We start from the raw sequence: 15,067 nt of genomic DNA, 5'->3' as shown, positions 1-15,067 counted from the left end.
ACGAGGGGATTTTCTTAACCTCCATTTTGGCTAAATTTTTAGAGAATGCAAAAATATCCCATGGAAGTCGAAGTTATGTTGTTTACCTATCCAACGAATTGTCACATGCTAAGATTCAATACAAATCGGCCACTTTATGGCCTTCCTAGTAAAAATGGGTTGAAAACGAGTAATGTCCTAAATTAACGAGGAGATTTTCTTAACCTCCATTTTGGCCGAATTTTTAGAGAATGCAAAAATATCCCATGGAAGTCGTAGTTATGTTGTTTACCTATCCAACAAATTGTCACACGCTAAGATTCAATACAAATCGGCCACATTATGGCCTTCCTACTAAAAAAGGGTCGAAAACGAGTAATGTCCCAAATTAACGAGGATATTTTCTTAACCCCCATTTTGGCTGAATTTTTAGAGAATGCAAAAATGTCCCATGGAAGTCGTAGTTATGTTGATTACCTATCCAACGAATTGTCACACGCTAAGATTCAATGCAAATCGGCCACATTATGGCCTTCCTAGTAAAAAAGGGTCGAAAACGAGTAATGTCCCAAATTAACGAGGAGATTTTCTTAACCTCCATTTTGGCTGAATTTTTAAAAAATGCAAAAATATCCCATGGAAGTCGTAGCTATGTTGTTTACCTATCCAACGAATTGTCCCATGCTAAGATTCAATACAAACCGGCCACTTTATGGCCTTCCTTATAAAAAAGGGTCAAAAACGAGTAATGTCCTAAATTAACGAGGGGATTTTCTTAACCTCCATTTTGGCTAAATTTTTAGAGAATGCAAAAATATCCCATGGAAGTCGTAGTTATGTTGTTTACCTATCCAACGAATTGTCACATGCTAAGATTCAATACAAATCGGCCACTTTATGGCCTTCCTAGTAAAAATGGGTTGAAAACGAGTAATGTCCTAAATTAACGAGGAGATTTTCTTAACCTCCATTTTGGCCGAATTTTTAGAGAATGCAAAAATATCCCATGGAAGTCGTAGTTATGTTGTTTACCTATCCAACAAATTGTCACACGCTAAGATTCAATACAAATCGGCCACATTATGGCCTTCCTACTAAAAAAGGGTCGAAAACGAGTAATGTCCCAAATTAACGAGGATATTTTCTTAACCCCCATTTTGGCTGAATTTTTAGAGAATGCAAAAATGTCCCATGGAAGTCGTAGTTATGTTGATTACCTATCCAACGAATTGTCACACGCTAAGATTCAATGCAAATCGGCCACATTATGGCCTTCCTAGTAAAAAAGGGTCGAAAACGAGTAATGTCCCAAATTAACGAGGAGATTTTCTTAACCTCCATTTTGGCTGAATTTTTAAAAAATGCAAAAATATCCCATGGAAGTCGTAGCTATGTTGTTTACCTATCCAACGAATTGTCCCATGCTAAGATTCAATACAAACCGGCCACTTTATGGCCTTCCTTATAAAAAAGGGTCAAAAACGAGTAATGTCCTAAATTAACGAGGGGATTTTCTTAACCTCCATTTTGGCTAAATTTTTAGAGAATGCAAAAATATCCCATGGAAGTCGTAGTTATGTTGTTTACCTATCCAACGAATTGTCACATGCTATGATTCAATACAAATCGGCCACTTTATGGCCTTCCTAGTAAAAATGGGTTGAAAACGAGTAATGTCCTAAATTAACGAGGAGATTTTCTTAACCTCCATTTTGGCCGAATTTTTAGAGAATGCAAAAATATCCCATGGAAGTCGTAGTTATGTTGTTTACCTATCCAACGAATTGTCACATGCTAAGATTCAATACAAATCGGCCACTTTACGGCCTTCCTAGTAAAAATGGGTTGAAAACGAGTAATGTCCTAAATTACCGAGGAGATTTTCATAACCTCCATTTTGGCCGAATTTTTAGAGAATGCAAAAATTTCCCATGGAAGTCGTAGTTATGTTGTTTACCTATCCAACAAATTGTCACACGCTAAGATTCAATACAAATCGGCCACATTATGGCCTTCCTACTAAAAAAGGGTCGAAAACGAGTAATGTCCCAAATTAACGAGGATATTTTCTTAACCCCCATTTTGGCTGAATTTTTAGAGAATGCAAAAATGTCCCATGGAAGTCGTAGTTATGTTGTTTACCTATCCAACGAATTGTCACACGCTAAGATTAAATGCAAATCGGCCACATTATGGCCTTCCTAGTAAAAAAGGGTCGAAAACGAGTAATGTCCCAAATTAACGAGGAGATTTTCTTAACCTCCATTTTGGCCGAATTTTTAGAGAATGCAAAAATATCCCATGGAAGTCGTAGTTATGTTGTTTACCTATCCAACAAATTGTCACACGCTAAGATTCAATACAAATCGGCCACATTATGGCCTTCCTACTAAAAAAGGGTCGAAAACGAGTAATGTCCCAAATTAACGAGGATATTTTCTTAACCCCCATTTTGGCTGAATTTTTAGAGAATGCAAAAATGTCCCATGGAAGTCGTAGTTATGTTGATTACCTATCCAACGAATTGTCACACGCTAAGATTCAATGCAAATCGGCCACATTATGGCCTTCCTAGTAAAAAAGGGTCGAAAACGAGTAATGTCCCAAATTAACGAGGAGATTTTCTTAACCTCCATTTTGGCTGAATTTTTAAAAAATGCAAAAATATCCCATGGAAGTCGTAGCTATGTTGTTTACCTATCCAACGAATTGTCCCATGCTAAGATTCAATACAAACCGGCCACTTTATGGCCTTCCTTATAAAAAAGGGTCAAAAACGAGTAATGTCCTAAATTAACGAGGGGATTTTCTTAACCTCCATTTTGGCTAAATTTTTAGAGAATGCAAAAATATCCCATGGAAGTCGTAGTTATGTTGTTTACCTATCCAACGAATTGTCACATGCTAAGATTCAATACAAATCGGCCACTTTATGGCCTTCCTAGTAAAAATGGGTTGAAAACGAGTAATGTCCTAAATTAACGAGGAGATTTTCTTAACCTCCATTTTGGCCGAATTTTTAGAGAATGCAAAAATATCCCATGGAAGTCGTAGTTATGTTGTTTACCTATCCAACAAATTGTCACACGCTAAGATTCAATACAAATCGGCCACATTATGGCCTTCCTACTAAAAAAGGGTCGAAAACGAGTAATGTCCCAAATTAACGAGGATATTTTCTTAACCCCCATTTTGGCTGAATTTTTAGAGAATGCAAAAATGTCCCATGGAAGTCGTAGTTATGTTGTTTACCTATCCAACGAATTGTCACACGCTAAGATTCAATGCAAATCGGCCACATTATGGCCTTCCTAGTAAAAAAGGGTCGAAAACGAGTAATGTCCCAAATTAACGAGGAGATTTTCTTAACCTCCATTTTGGCTGAATTTTTAAAAAATGCAAAAATATCCCATGGAAGTCGTAGCTATGTTGTTTACCTATCCAACGAATTGTCCCATGCTAAGATTCAATACAAACCGGCCACTTTATGGCCTTCCTTATAAAAAAGGGTCAAAAACGAGTAATGTCCTAAATTAACGAGGGGATTTTCTTAACCTCCATTTTGGCTAAATTTTTAGAGAATGCAAAAATATCCCATGGAAGTCGTAGTTATGTTGTTTACCTATCCAACGAATTGTCACATGCTAAGATTCAATACAAATCGGCCACTTTATGGCCTTCCTAGTAAAAATGGGTTGAAAACGAGTAATGTCCTAAATTACCGAGGAGATTTTCTTAACCTCCATTTTGGCCGAATTTTTAGAGAATGCAAAAATATCCCATGGAAGTCGTAGTTATGTTGTTTACCTATCCAACAAATTGTCACACGCTAAGATTCAATACAAATCGGCCACATTATGGCCTTCCTACTAAAAAAGGGTCGAAAACGAGTAATGTCCCAAATTAACGAGGATATTTTCTTAACCCCCATTTTGGCTGAATTTTTAGAGAATGCAAAAATGTCCCATGGAAGTCGTAGTTATGTTGTTTACCTATCCAACGAATTGTCACACGCTAAGATTAAATGCAAATCGGCCACATTATGGCCTTCCTAGTAAAAAAGGGTCGAAAACGAGTAATGTCCCAAATTAACGAGGAGATTTTCTTAACCTCCATTTTGGCCGAATTTTTAGAGAATGCAAAAATATCCCATGGAAGTCGTAGCTATGTTGTTTACCTATCCAACGAATTGTCACACGCTAAGATTCAATGCAAATCGGCCACATTATGGCCTTCCTAGTAAAAGAGCGTCGAAAACGAGTAATGTGCCAAATTAACGAGGAGATTTTCTTAACCTCCATTTTGGCCGAATTTTTAGAGAATGCAAAAATATCCCATGGAAGTCGTAGTTATGTTGTTTACCTATCCAACAAATTGTCACACGCTAAGATTCAATGCAAATCGGCCACATTATGGCCTTCCTACTAAAAAAGGGTCGAAAACGAGTAATGTCCCAAATTAACGAGGATATTTTCTTAACCCCCATTTTGGCTGAATTTTTAGAGAATGCAAAAATGTCCCATGGAAGTCGTAGTTATGTTGTTTACCTATCCAACGAATTGTCACACGCTAAGATTCAATGCAAATCGGCCACATTATGGCCTTCCTAGTAAAAAAGGGTCGAAAACGAGTAATGTCCCAAATTAACGAGGAGATTTTCTTAACCTCCATTTTGGCTGAATTTTTAAAAAATGCAAAAATATCCCATGGAAGTCGTAGCTATGTTGTTTACCTATCCAACGAATTGTCCCATGCTAAGATTCAATACAAACCGGCCACTTTATGGCCTTCCTTATAAAAAAGGGTCAAAAACGAGTAATGTCCTAAATTAACGAGGGGATTTTCTTAACCTCCATTTTGGCTAAATTTTTAGAGAATGCAAAAATATCCCATGGAAGTCGTAGTTATGTTGTTTACCTATCCAACGAATTGTCACATGCTAAGATTCAATACAAATCGGCCACTTTATGGCCTTCCTAGTAAAAATGGGTTGAAAACGAGTAATGTCCTAAATTAACGAGGAGATTTTCTTAACCTCCATTTTGGCCGAATTTTTAGAGAATGCAAAAATATCCCATGGAAGTCGTAGTTATGTTGTTTACCTATCCAACAAATTGTCACACGCTAAGATTCAATACAAATCGGCCACATTATGGCCTTCCTACTAAAAAAGGGTCGAAAACGAGTAATGTCCCAAATTAACGAGGATATTTTCTTAACCCCCATTTTGGCTGAATTTTTAGAGAATGCAAAAATGTCCCATGGAAGTCGTAGTTATGTTGTTTACCTATCCAACGAATTGTCACACGCTAAGATTAAATGCAAATCGGCCACATTATGGCCTTCCTAGTAAAAAAGGGTCGAAAACGAGTAATGTCCCAAATTAACGAGGAGATTTTCTTAACCTCCATTTTGGCCGAATTTTTAGAGAATGCAAAAATATCCCATGAAAGTCGTAGCTATGTTGTTTACCTATCCAACGAATTGTCACACGCTAAGATTCAATGCAAATCGGCCACATTATGGCCTTCCTAGTAAAAGAGCGTCGAAAACGAGTAATGTGCCAAATTAACGAGGAGATTTTCTTAACCTCCATTTTGGCCGAATTTTTAGAGAATGCAAAAATATCCCATGGAAGTCGTAGTTATGTTGTTTACCTATCCAACAAATTGTCACACGCTAAGATTCAATGCAAATCGGCCACATTATGGCCTTCCTACTAAAAAAGGGTCGAAAACGAGTAATGTCCCAAATTAACGAGGATATTTTCTTAACCCCCATTTTGGCTGAATTTTTAGAGAATGCAAAAATGTCCCATGGAAGTCGTAGTTATGTTGTTTACCTATCCAACGAATTGTCACACGCTAAGATTCAATGCAAATCGGCCACATTATGGCCTTCCTAGTAAAAAAGGGTCGAAAACGAGTAATGTCCCAAATTAACGAGGAGATTTTCTTAACCTCCATTTTGGCTGAATTTTTAAAAAATGCAAAAATATCCCATGGAAGTCGTAGCTATGTTGTTTACCTATCCAACGAATTGTCCCATGCTAAGATTCAATACAAACCGGCCACTTTATGGCCTTCCTTATAAAAAAGGGTCAAAAACGAGTAATGTCCTAAATTAACGAGGGGATTTTCTTAACCTCCATTTTGGCTAAATTTTTAGAGAATGCAAAAATATCCCATGGAAGTCGTAGTTATGTTGTTTACCTATCCAACGAATTGTCACATGCTAAGATTCAATACAAATCGGCCACTTTATGGCCTTCCTAGTAAAAATGGGTTGAAAACGAGTAATGTCCTAAATTAACGAGGAGATTTTCTTAACCTCCATTTTGGCCGAATTTTTAGAGAATGCAAAAATATCCCATGGAAGTCGTAGCTATGTTGTTTACCTATCCAACGAATTGTCACACGCTAAGATTCAATGCAAATCGGCCACATTATGGCCTTCCTAGTAAAAGAGCGTCGAAAACGAGTAATGTGCCAAATTAACGAGGAGATTTTCTTAACCTCCATTTTGGCCGAATTTTTAGAGAATGCAAAAATATCCCATGGAAGTCGTAGTTATGTTGTTTACCTATCCAACAAATTGTCACACGCTAAGATTCAATGCAAATCGGCCACATTATGGCCTTCCTACTAAAAAAGGGTCGAAAACGAGTAATGTCCCAAATTAACGAGGATATTTTCTTAACCCCCATTTTGGCTGAATTTTTAGAGAATGCAAAAATGTCCCATGGAAGTCGTAGTTATGTTGTTTACCTATCCAACGAATTGTCACATGCTAAGATTCAATACAAATCGGCCACTTTATGGCCTTCCTAGTAAAAAATGGGTGGAAAACGAGTAATGTCCTAAATTAACGAGGAGATTTTCTTAACCTCCATTTTGGCCGAATTTTTAGAGAATGCAAAAATATCCCATGGAAGTCGTAGTTATGTTGTTTACCTATCCAACAAATTGTCACACGCTAAGATTCAATACAAATCGGCCACATTATGGCCTTCCTACTAAAAAAGGGTCGAAAACGAGTAATGTCCCAAATTAACGAGGAGATTTTCTTAACCTCCATTTTGGCTGAATTTTTAAAAAATGCAAAAATATCCCATGGAAGTCGTAGCTATGTTGTTTACCTATCCAACGAATTGTCCCATGCTAAGATTCAATACAAACCGGCCACTTTATGGCCTTCCTTATAAAAAAGGGTCAAAAACGAGTAATGTCCTAAATTAACGAGGGGATTTTCTTAACCTCCATTTTGGCCGAATTTTTAGAGAATGCAAAAATATCCCATGAAAGTCGTAGCTATGTTGTTTACCTATCCAACGAATTGTCACACGCTAAGATTCAATGCAAATCGGCCACATTATGGCCTTCCTAGTAAAAGAGCGTCGAAAACGAGTAATGTGCCAAATTAACGAGGAGATTTTCTTAACCTCCATTTTGGCCGAATTTTTAGAGAATGCAAAAATATCCCATGGAAGTCGTAGTTATGTTGTTTACCTATCCAACAAATTGTCACACGCTAAGATTCAATGCAAATCGGCCACATTATGGCCTTCCTACTAAAAAAGGGTCGAAAACGAGTAATGTCCCAAATTAACGAGGATATTTTCTTAACCCCCATTTTGGCTGAATTTTTAGAGAATGCAAAAATGTCCCATGGAAGTCGTAGTTATGTTGTTTACCTATCCAACGAATTGTCACACGCTAAGATTCAATGCAAATCGGCCACATTATGGCCTTCCTAGTAAAAAAGGGTCGAAAACGAGTAATGTCCCAAATTAACGAGGAGATTTTCTTAACCTCCATTTTGGCTGAATTTTTAAAAAATGCAAAAATATCCCATGGAAGTCGTAGCTATGTTGTTTACCTATCCAACGAATTGTCCCATGCTAAGATTCAATACAAACCGGCCACTTTATGGCCTTCCTTATAAAAAAGGGTCAAAAACGAGTAATGTCCTAAATTAACGAGGGGATTTTCTTAACCTCCATTTTGGCTAAATTTTTAGAGAATGCAAAAATATCCCATGGAAGTCGTAGTTATGTTGTTTACCTATCCAACGAATTGTCACATGCTAAGATTCAATACAAATCGGCCACTTTATGGCCTTCCTAGTAAAAATGGGTTGAAAACGAGTAATGTCCTAAATTAACGAGGAGATTTTCTTAACCTCCATTTTGGCCGAATTTTTAGAGAATGCAAAAATATCCCATGGAAGTCGTAGCTATGTTGTTTACCTATCCAACGAATTGTCACACGCTAAGATTCAATGCAAATCGGCCACATTATGGCCTTCCTAGTAAAAGAGCGTCGAAAACGAGTAATGTGCCAAATTAACGAGGAGATTTTCTTAACCTCCATTTTGGCCGAATTTTTAGAGAATGCAAAAATATCCCATGGAAGTCGTAGTTATGTTGTTTACCTATCCAACAAATTGTCACACGCTAAGATTCAATGCAAATCGGCCACATTATGGCCTTCCTACTAAAAAAGGGTCGAAAACGAGTAATGTCCCAAATTAACGAGGATATTTTCTTAACCCCCATTTTGGCTGAATTTTTAGAGAATGCAAAAATGTCCCATGGAAGTCGTAGTTATGTTGTTTACCTATCCAACGAATTGTCACATGCTAAGATTCAATACAAATCGGCCACTTTATGGCCTTCCTAGTAAAAAATGGGTGGAAAACGAGTAATGTCCTAAATTAACGAGGAGATTTTCTTAACCTCCATTTTGGCCGAATTTTTAGAGAATGCAAAAATATCCCATGGAAGTCGTAGTTATGTTGTTTACCTATCCAACAAATTGTCACACGCTAAGATTCAATACAAATCGGCCACATTATGGCCTTCCTACTAAAAAAGGGTCGAAAACGAGTAATGTCCCAAATTAACGAGGAGATTTTCTTAACCTCCATTTTGGCTGAATTTTTAAAAAATGCAAAAATATCCCATGGAAGTCGTAGCTATGTTGTTTACCTATCCAACGAATTGTCCCATGCTAAGATTCAATACAAACCGGCCACTTTATGGCCTTCCTTATAAAAAAGGGTCAAAAACGAGTAATGTCCTAAATTAACGAGGGGATTTTCTTAACCTCCATTTTGGCTAAATTTTTAGAGAATGCAAAAATATCCCATGGAAGTCGTAGTTATGTTGTTTACCTATCCAACGAATTGTCACATGCTAAGATTCAATACAAATCGGCCACTTTATGGCCTTCCTAGTAAAAATGGGTTGAAAACGAGTAATGTCCTAAATTAACGAGGAGATTTTCTTAACCTCCATTTTGGCCGAATTTTTAGAGAATGCAAAAATATCCCATGGAAGTCGTAGTTATGTTGTTTACCTATCCAACAAATTGTCACACGCTAAGATTCAATGCAAATCGGCCACATTATGGCCTTCCTACTAAAAAAGGGTCGAAAACGAGTAATGTCCCAAATTAACGAGGATATTTTCTTAACCCCTATTTTGGCTGAATTTTTAGAGAATGCAAAAATGTCCCATGGAAGTCGTAGTTATGTTGTTTACCTATCCAACGAATTGTCACATGCTAAGATTCAATACAAATCGGCCACTTTATGGCCTTCCTAGTAAAAATGGGTTGAAAACGAGTAATGTCCTAAATTAACGAGGAGATTTTCTTAACCTCCATTTTGGCCGAATTTTTAGAGAATGCAAAAATATCCCATGGAAGTCGTAGTTATGTTGTTTACCTATCCAACAAATTGTCACACGCTAAGATTCAATACAAATCGGCCACATTATGGCCTTCCTACTAAAAAAGGGTCGAAAACGAGTAATGTCCCAAATTAACGAGGATATTTTCTTAACCCCCATTTTGGCTGAATTTTTAGAGAATGCAAAAATGTCCCATGGAAGTCGTAGTTATGTTGTTTACCTATCCAACGAATTGTCACACGCTAAGATTAAATGCAAATCGGCCACATTATGGCCTTCCTAGTAAAAAAGGGTCGAAAACGAGTAATGTCCCAAATTAACGAGGAGATTTTCTTAACCTCCATTTTGGCCGAATTTTTAGAGAATGCAAAAATATCCCATGAAAGTCGTAGCTATGTTGTTTACCTATCCAACGAATTGTCACACGCTAAGATTCAATGCAAATCGGCCACATTATGGCCTTCCTAGTAAAAGAGCGTCGAAAACGAGTAATGTGCCAAATTAACGAGGAGATTTTCTTAACCTCCATTTTGGCCGAATTTTTAGAGAATGCAAAAATATCCCATGGAAGTCGTAGTTATGTTGTTTACCTATCCAACAAATTGTCACACGCTAAGATTCAATGCAAATCGGCCACATTATGGCCTTCCTACTAAAAAAGGGTCGAAAACGAGTAATGTCCCAAATTAACGAGGATATTTTCTTAACCCCCATTTTGGCTGAATTTTTAGAGAATGCAAAAATGTCCCATGGAAGTCGTAGTTATGTTGTTTACCTATCCAATGAATTGTCACACGCTAAGATTCAATGCAAATCGGCCACATTATGGCCTTCCTAGTAAAAAAGGGTCGAAAACGAGTAATGTCCCAAATTAACGAGGAGATTTTCTTAACCTCCATTTTGGCTGAATTTTTAAAAAATGCAAAAATATCCCATGGAAGTCGTAGCTATGTTGTTTACCTATCCAACGAATTGTCCCATGCTAAGATTCAATACAAACCGGCCACTTTATGGCCTTCCTTATAAAAAAGGGTCAAAAACGAGTAATGTCCTAAATTAACGAGGGGATTTTCTTAACCTCCATTTTGGCTAAATTTTTAGAGAATGCAAAAATATCCCATGGAAGTCGTAGTTATGTTGTTTACCTATCCAACGAATTGTCACATGCTAAGATTCAATACAAATCGGCCACTTTATGGCCTTCCTAGTAAAAATGGGTTGAAAACGAGTAATGTCCTAAATTAACGAGGAGATTTTCTTAACCTCCATTTTGGCCGAATTTTTAGAGAATGCAAAAATATCCCATGGAAGTCGTAGCTATGTTGTTTACCTATCCAACGAATTGTCACACGCTAAGATTCAATGCAAATCGGCCACATTATGGCCTTCCTAGTAAAAGAGCGTCGAAAACGAGTAATGTGCCAAATTAACGAGGAGATTTTCTTAACCTCCATTTTGGCCGAATTTTTAGAGAATGCAAAAATATCCCATGGAAGTCGTAGTTATGTTGTTTACCTATCCAACAAATTGTCACACGCTAAGATTCAATGCAAATCGGCCACATTATGGCCTTCCTACTAAAAAAGGGTCGAAAACGAGTAATGTCCCAAATTAACGAGGATATTTTCTTAACCCCCATTTTGGCTGAATTTTTAGAGAATGCAAAAATGTCCCATGGAAGTCGTAGTTATGTTGTTTACCTATCCAACGAATTGTCACATGCTAAGATTCAATACAAATCGGCCACTTTATGGCCTTCCTAGTAAAAAATGGGTGGAAAACGAGTAATGTCCTAAATTAACGAGGAGATTTTCTTAACCTCCATTTTGGCCGAATTTTTAGAGAATGCAAAAATATCCCATGGAAGTCGTAGTTATGTTGTTTACCTATCCAACAAATTGTCACACGCTAAGATTCAATACAAATCGGCCACATTATGGCCTTCCTACTAAAAAAGGGTCGAAAACGAGTAATGTCCCAAATTAACGAGGATATTTTCTTAACCCCCATTTTGGCTGAATTTTTAGAGAATGCAAAAATATCAAATGGAAGTCGTAGCTATGTTGTTTACCTATCCAACGAATTGTCACACGCTAAGATTCAATGCAAATCGGCCACATTATGGCCTTCCTAGTAAAAGAGCGTCGAAAACGAGTAATGTGCCAAATTAACGAGGAGATTTTCTTAACCTCCATTTTGGCCGAATTTTTAGAGAATGCAAAAATATCCCATGGAAGTCGTAGTTATGTTGTTTACCTATCCAACAAATTGTCACACGCTAAGATTCAATGCAAATCGGCCACATTATGGCCTTCCTACTAAAAAAGGGTCGAAAACGAGTAATGTCCCAAATTAACGAGGATATTTTCTTAACCCCCATTTTGGCTGAATTTTTAGAGAATGCAAAAATGTCCCATGGAAGTCGTAGTTATGTTGTTTACCTATCCAACGAATTGTCACACGCTAAGATTCAATGCAAATCGGCCACATTATGGCCTTCCTAGTAAAAAAGGGTCGAAAACGAGTAATGTCCCAAATTAACGAGGAGATTTTCTTAACCTCCATTTTGGCTGAATTTTTAAAAAATGCAAAAATATCCCATGGAAGTCGTAGCTATGTTGTTTACCTATCCAACGAATTGTCCCATGCTAAGATTCAATACAAACCGGCCACTTTATGGCCTTCCTTATAAAAAAGGGTCAAAAACGAGTAATGTCCTAAATTAACGAGGGGATTTTCTTAACCTCCATTTTGGCTAAATTTTTAGAGAATGCAAAAATATCCCATGGAAGTCGTAGTTATGTTGTTTACCTATCCAACGAATTGTCACATGCTAAGATTCAATACAAATCGGCCACTTTATGGCCTTCCTAGTAAAAGAGCGTCGAAAACGAGTAATGTGCCAAATTAACGAGGAGATTTTCTTAACCTCCATTTTGGCCGAATTTTTAGAGAATGCAAAAATATCCCATGGAAGTCGTAGCTATGTTGTTTACCTATCCAACGAATTGTCACACGCTAAGATTCAATGCAAATCGGCCACATTATGGCCTTCCTAGTAAAAGAGCGTCGAAAACGAGTAATGTGCCAAATTAACGAGGAGATTTTCTTAACCTCCATTTTGGCCGAATTTTTAGAGAATGCAAAAATATCCCATGGAAGTCGTAGTTATGTTGTTTACCTATCCAACAAATTGTCACACGCTAAGATTCAATGCAAATCGGCCACATTATGGCCTTCCTACTAAAAAAGGGTCGAAAACGAGTAATGTCCCAAATTAACGAGGATATTTTCTTAACCCCCATTTTGGCTGAATTTTTAGAGAATGCAAAAATGTCCCATGGAAGTCGTAGTTATGTTGTTTACCTATCCAACGAATTGTCACACGCTAAGATTCAATGCAAATCGGCCACATTATGGCCTTCCTAGTAAAAAAGGGTCGAAAACGAGTAATGTCCCAAATTAACGAGGAGATTTTCTTAACCTCCATTTTGGCTGAATTTTTAAAAAATGCAAAAATATCCCATGGAAGTCGTAGCTATGTTGTTTACCTATCCAACGAATTGTCCCATGCTAAGATTCAAAACAAACCGGCCACTTTATGGCCTTCCTTATAAAAAAGGGTCAAAAACGAGTAATGTCCTAAATTAACGAGGGGATTTTCTTAACCTCCATTTTGGCTAAATTTTTAGAGAATGCAAAAATATCCCATGGAAGTCGTAGTTATGTTGTTTACCTATCCAACGAATTGTCACATGCTAAGATTCAATACAAATCGGCCACTTTATGGCCTTCCTAGTAAAAATGGGTTGAAAACGAGTAATGTCCTAAATTAACGAGGAGATTTTCTTAACCTCCATTTTGGCCGAATTTTTAGAGAATGCAAAAATATCCCATGGAAGTCGTAGTTATGTTGTTTACCTATCCAACAAATTGTCACACGCTAAGATTCAATACAAATCGGCCACATTATGGCCTTCCTACTAAAAAAGGGTCGAAAACGAGTAATGTCCCAAATTAACGAGGATATTTTCTTAACCCCCATTTTGGCTGAATTTTTAGAGAATGCAAAAATGTCCCATGGAAGTCGTAGTTATGTTGTTTACCTATCCAACGAATTGTCACACGCTAAGATTCAATGCAAATCGGCCACATTATGGCCTTCCTAGTAAAAAAGGGTCGAAAACGAGTAATGTCCCAAATTAACGAGGAGATTTTCTTAACCTCCATTTTGGCTGAATTTTTAAAAAATGCAAAAATATCCCATGGAAGTCGTAGCTATGTTGTTTACCTATCCAACGAATTGTCCCATGCTAAGATTCAATACAAACCGGCCACTTTATGGCCTTCCTTATAAAAAAGGGTCAAAAACGAGTAATGTCCTAAATTAACGAGGGGATTTTCTTAACCTCCATTTTGGCTAAATTTTTAGAGAATGCAAAAATATCCCATGGAAGTCGTAGTTATGTTGTTTACCTAGCCAACGAATTGTCACATGCTAAGATTCAATACAAATCGGCCACTTTATGGCCTTCCTAGTAAAAATGGGTTGAAAACGAGTAATGTCCTAAATTAACGAGGAGATTTTCTTAACCTCCATTTTGGCAGAATTTTTAGAGAATGCAAAAATATCCCATGGAAGTCGTAGTTATGTTGTTTACCTATCCAACAAATTGTCACACGCTAAGATTCAATACAAATCGGCCACATTATGGCCTTCCTACTAAAAAAGGGTCGAAAACGAGTAATGTCCCAAATTAACGAGGATATTTTCTTAACCCCCATTTTGGCTGAATTTTTAGAGAATGCAAAAATGTCCCATGGAAGTCGTAGTTATGTTGTTTACCTATCCAACGAATTGTCACACGCTAAGATTCAATGCAAATCGGCCACATTATGGCCTTCCTAGTAAAAAAGGGTCGAAAACGAGTAATGTCCCAAATTAACGAGGAGATTTTCTTAACCTCCATTTTGGCTGAATTTTTAAAAAATGCAAAAATATCCCATGGAAGTCGTAGCTATGTTGTTTACCTATCCAACGAATTGTCCCATGCTAAGATTCAATACAAACCGGCCACTTTATGGCCTTCCTTATAAAAAAGGGTCAAAAACGAGTAATGTCCTAAATTAACGAGGGGATTTTCTTAACCTCCATTTTGGCTAAATTTTTAGAGAATGCAAAAATATCCCATGGAAGTCGTAGTTATGTTGTTTACCTATCCAACGAATTGTCACATGCTAAGATTCAATACAAATCGGCCACTTTATGGCCTTCCTAGTAAAAATGGGTTGAAAACGAGTAATGTCCTAAATTAACGAGGAGATTTTCTTAACCTCCATTTTGGCCGAATTTTTAGAGAATGCAAAAATATCCCATGGAAGTCGTAGCTATGT

Source organism: Medicago sativa, chromosome 4, assembly GCF_051527215.1.
Source record: "Medicago sativa cultivar Bolivia chromosome 4, Bolivia_mono, whole genome shotgun sequence".
NCBI classification, from domain to species: domain Eukaryota; kingdom Viridiplantae; phylum Streptophyta; class Magnoliopsida; order Fabales; family Fabaceae; genus Medicago; species Medicago sativa.
Note: the sequence above shows the minus strand (reverse complement) of the source record.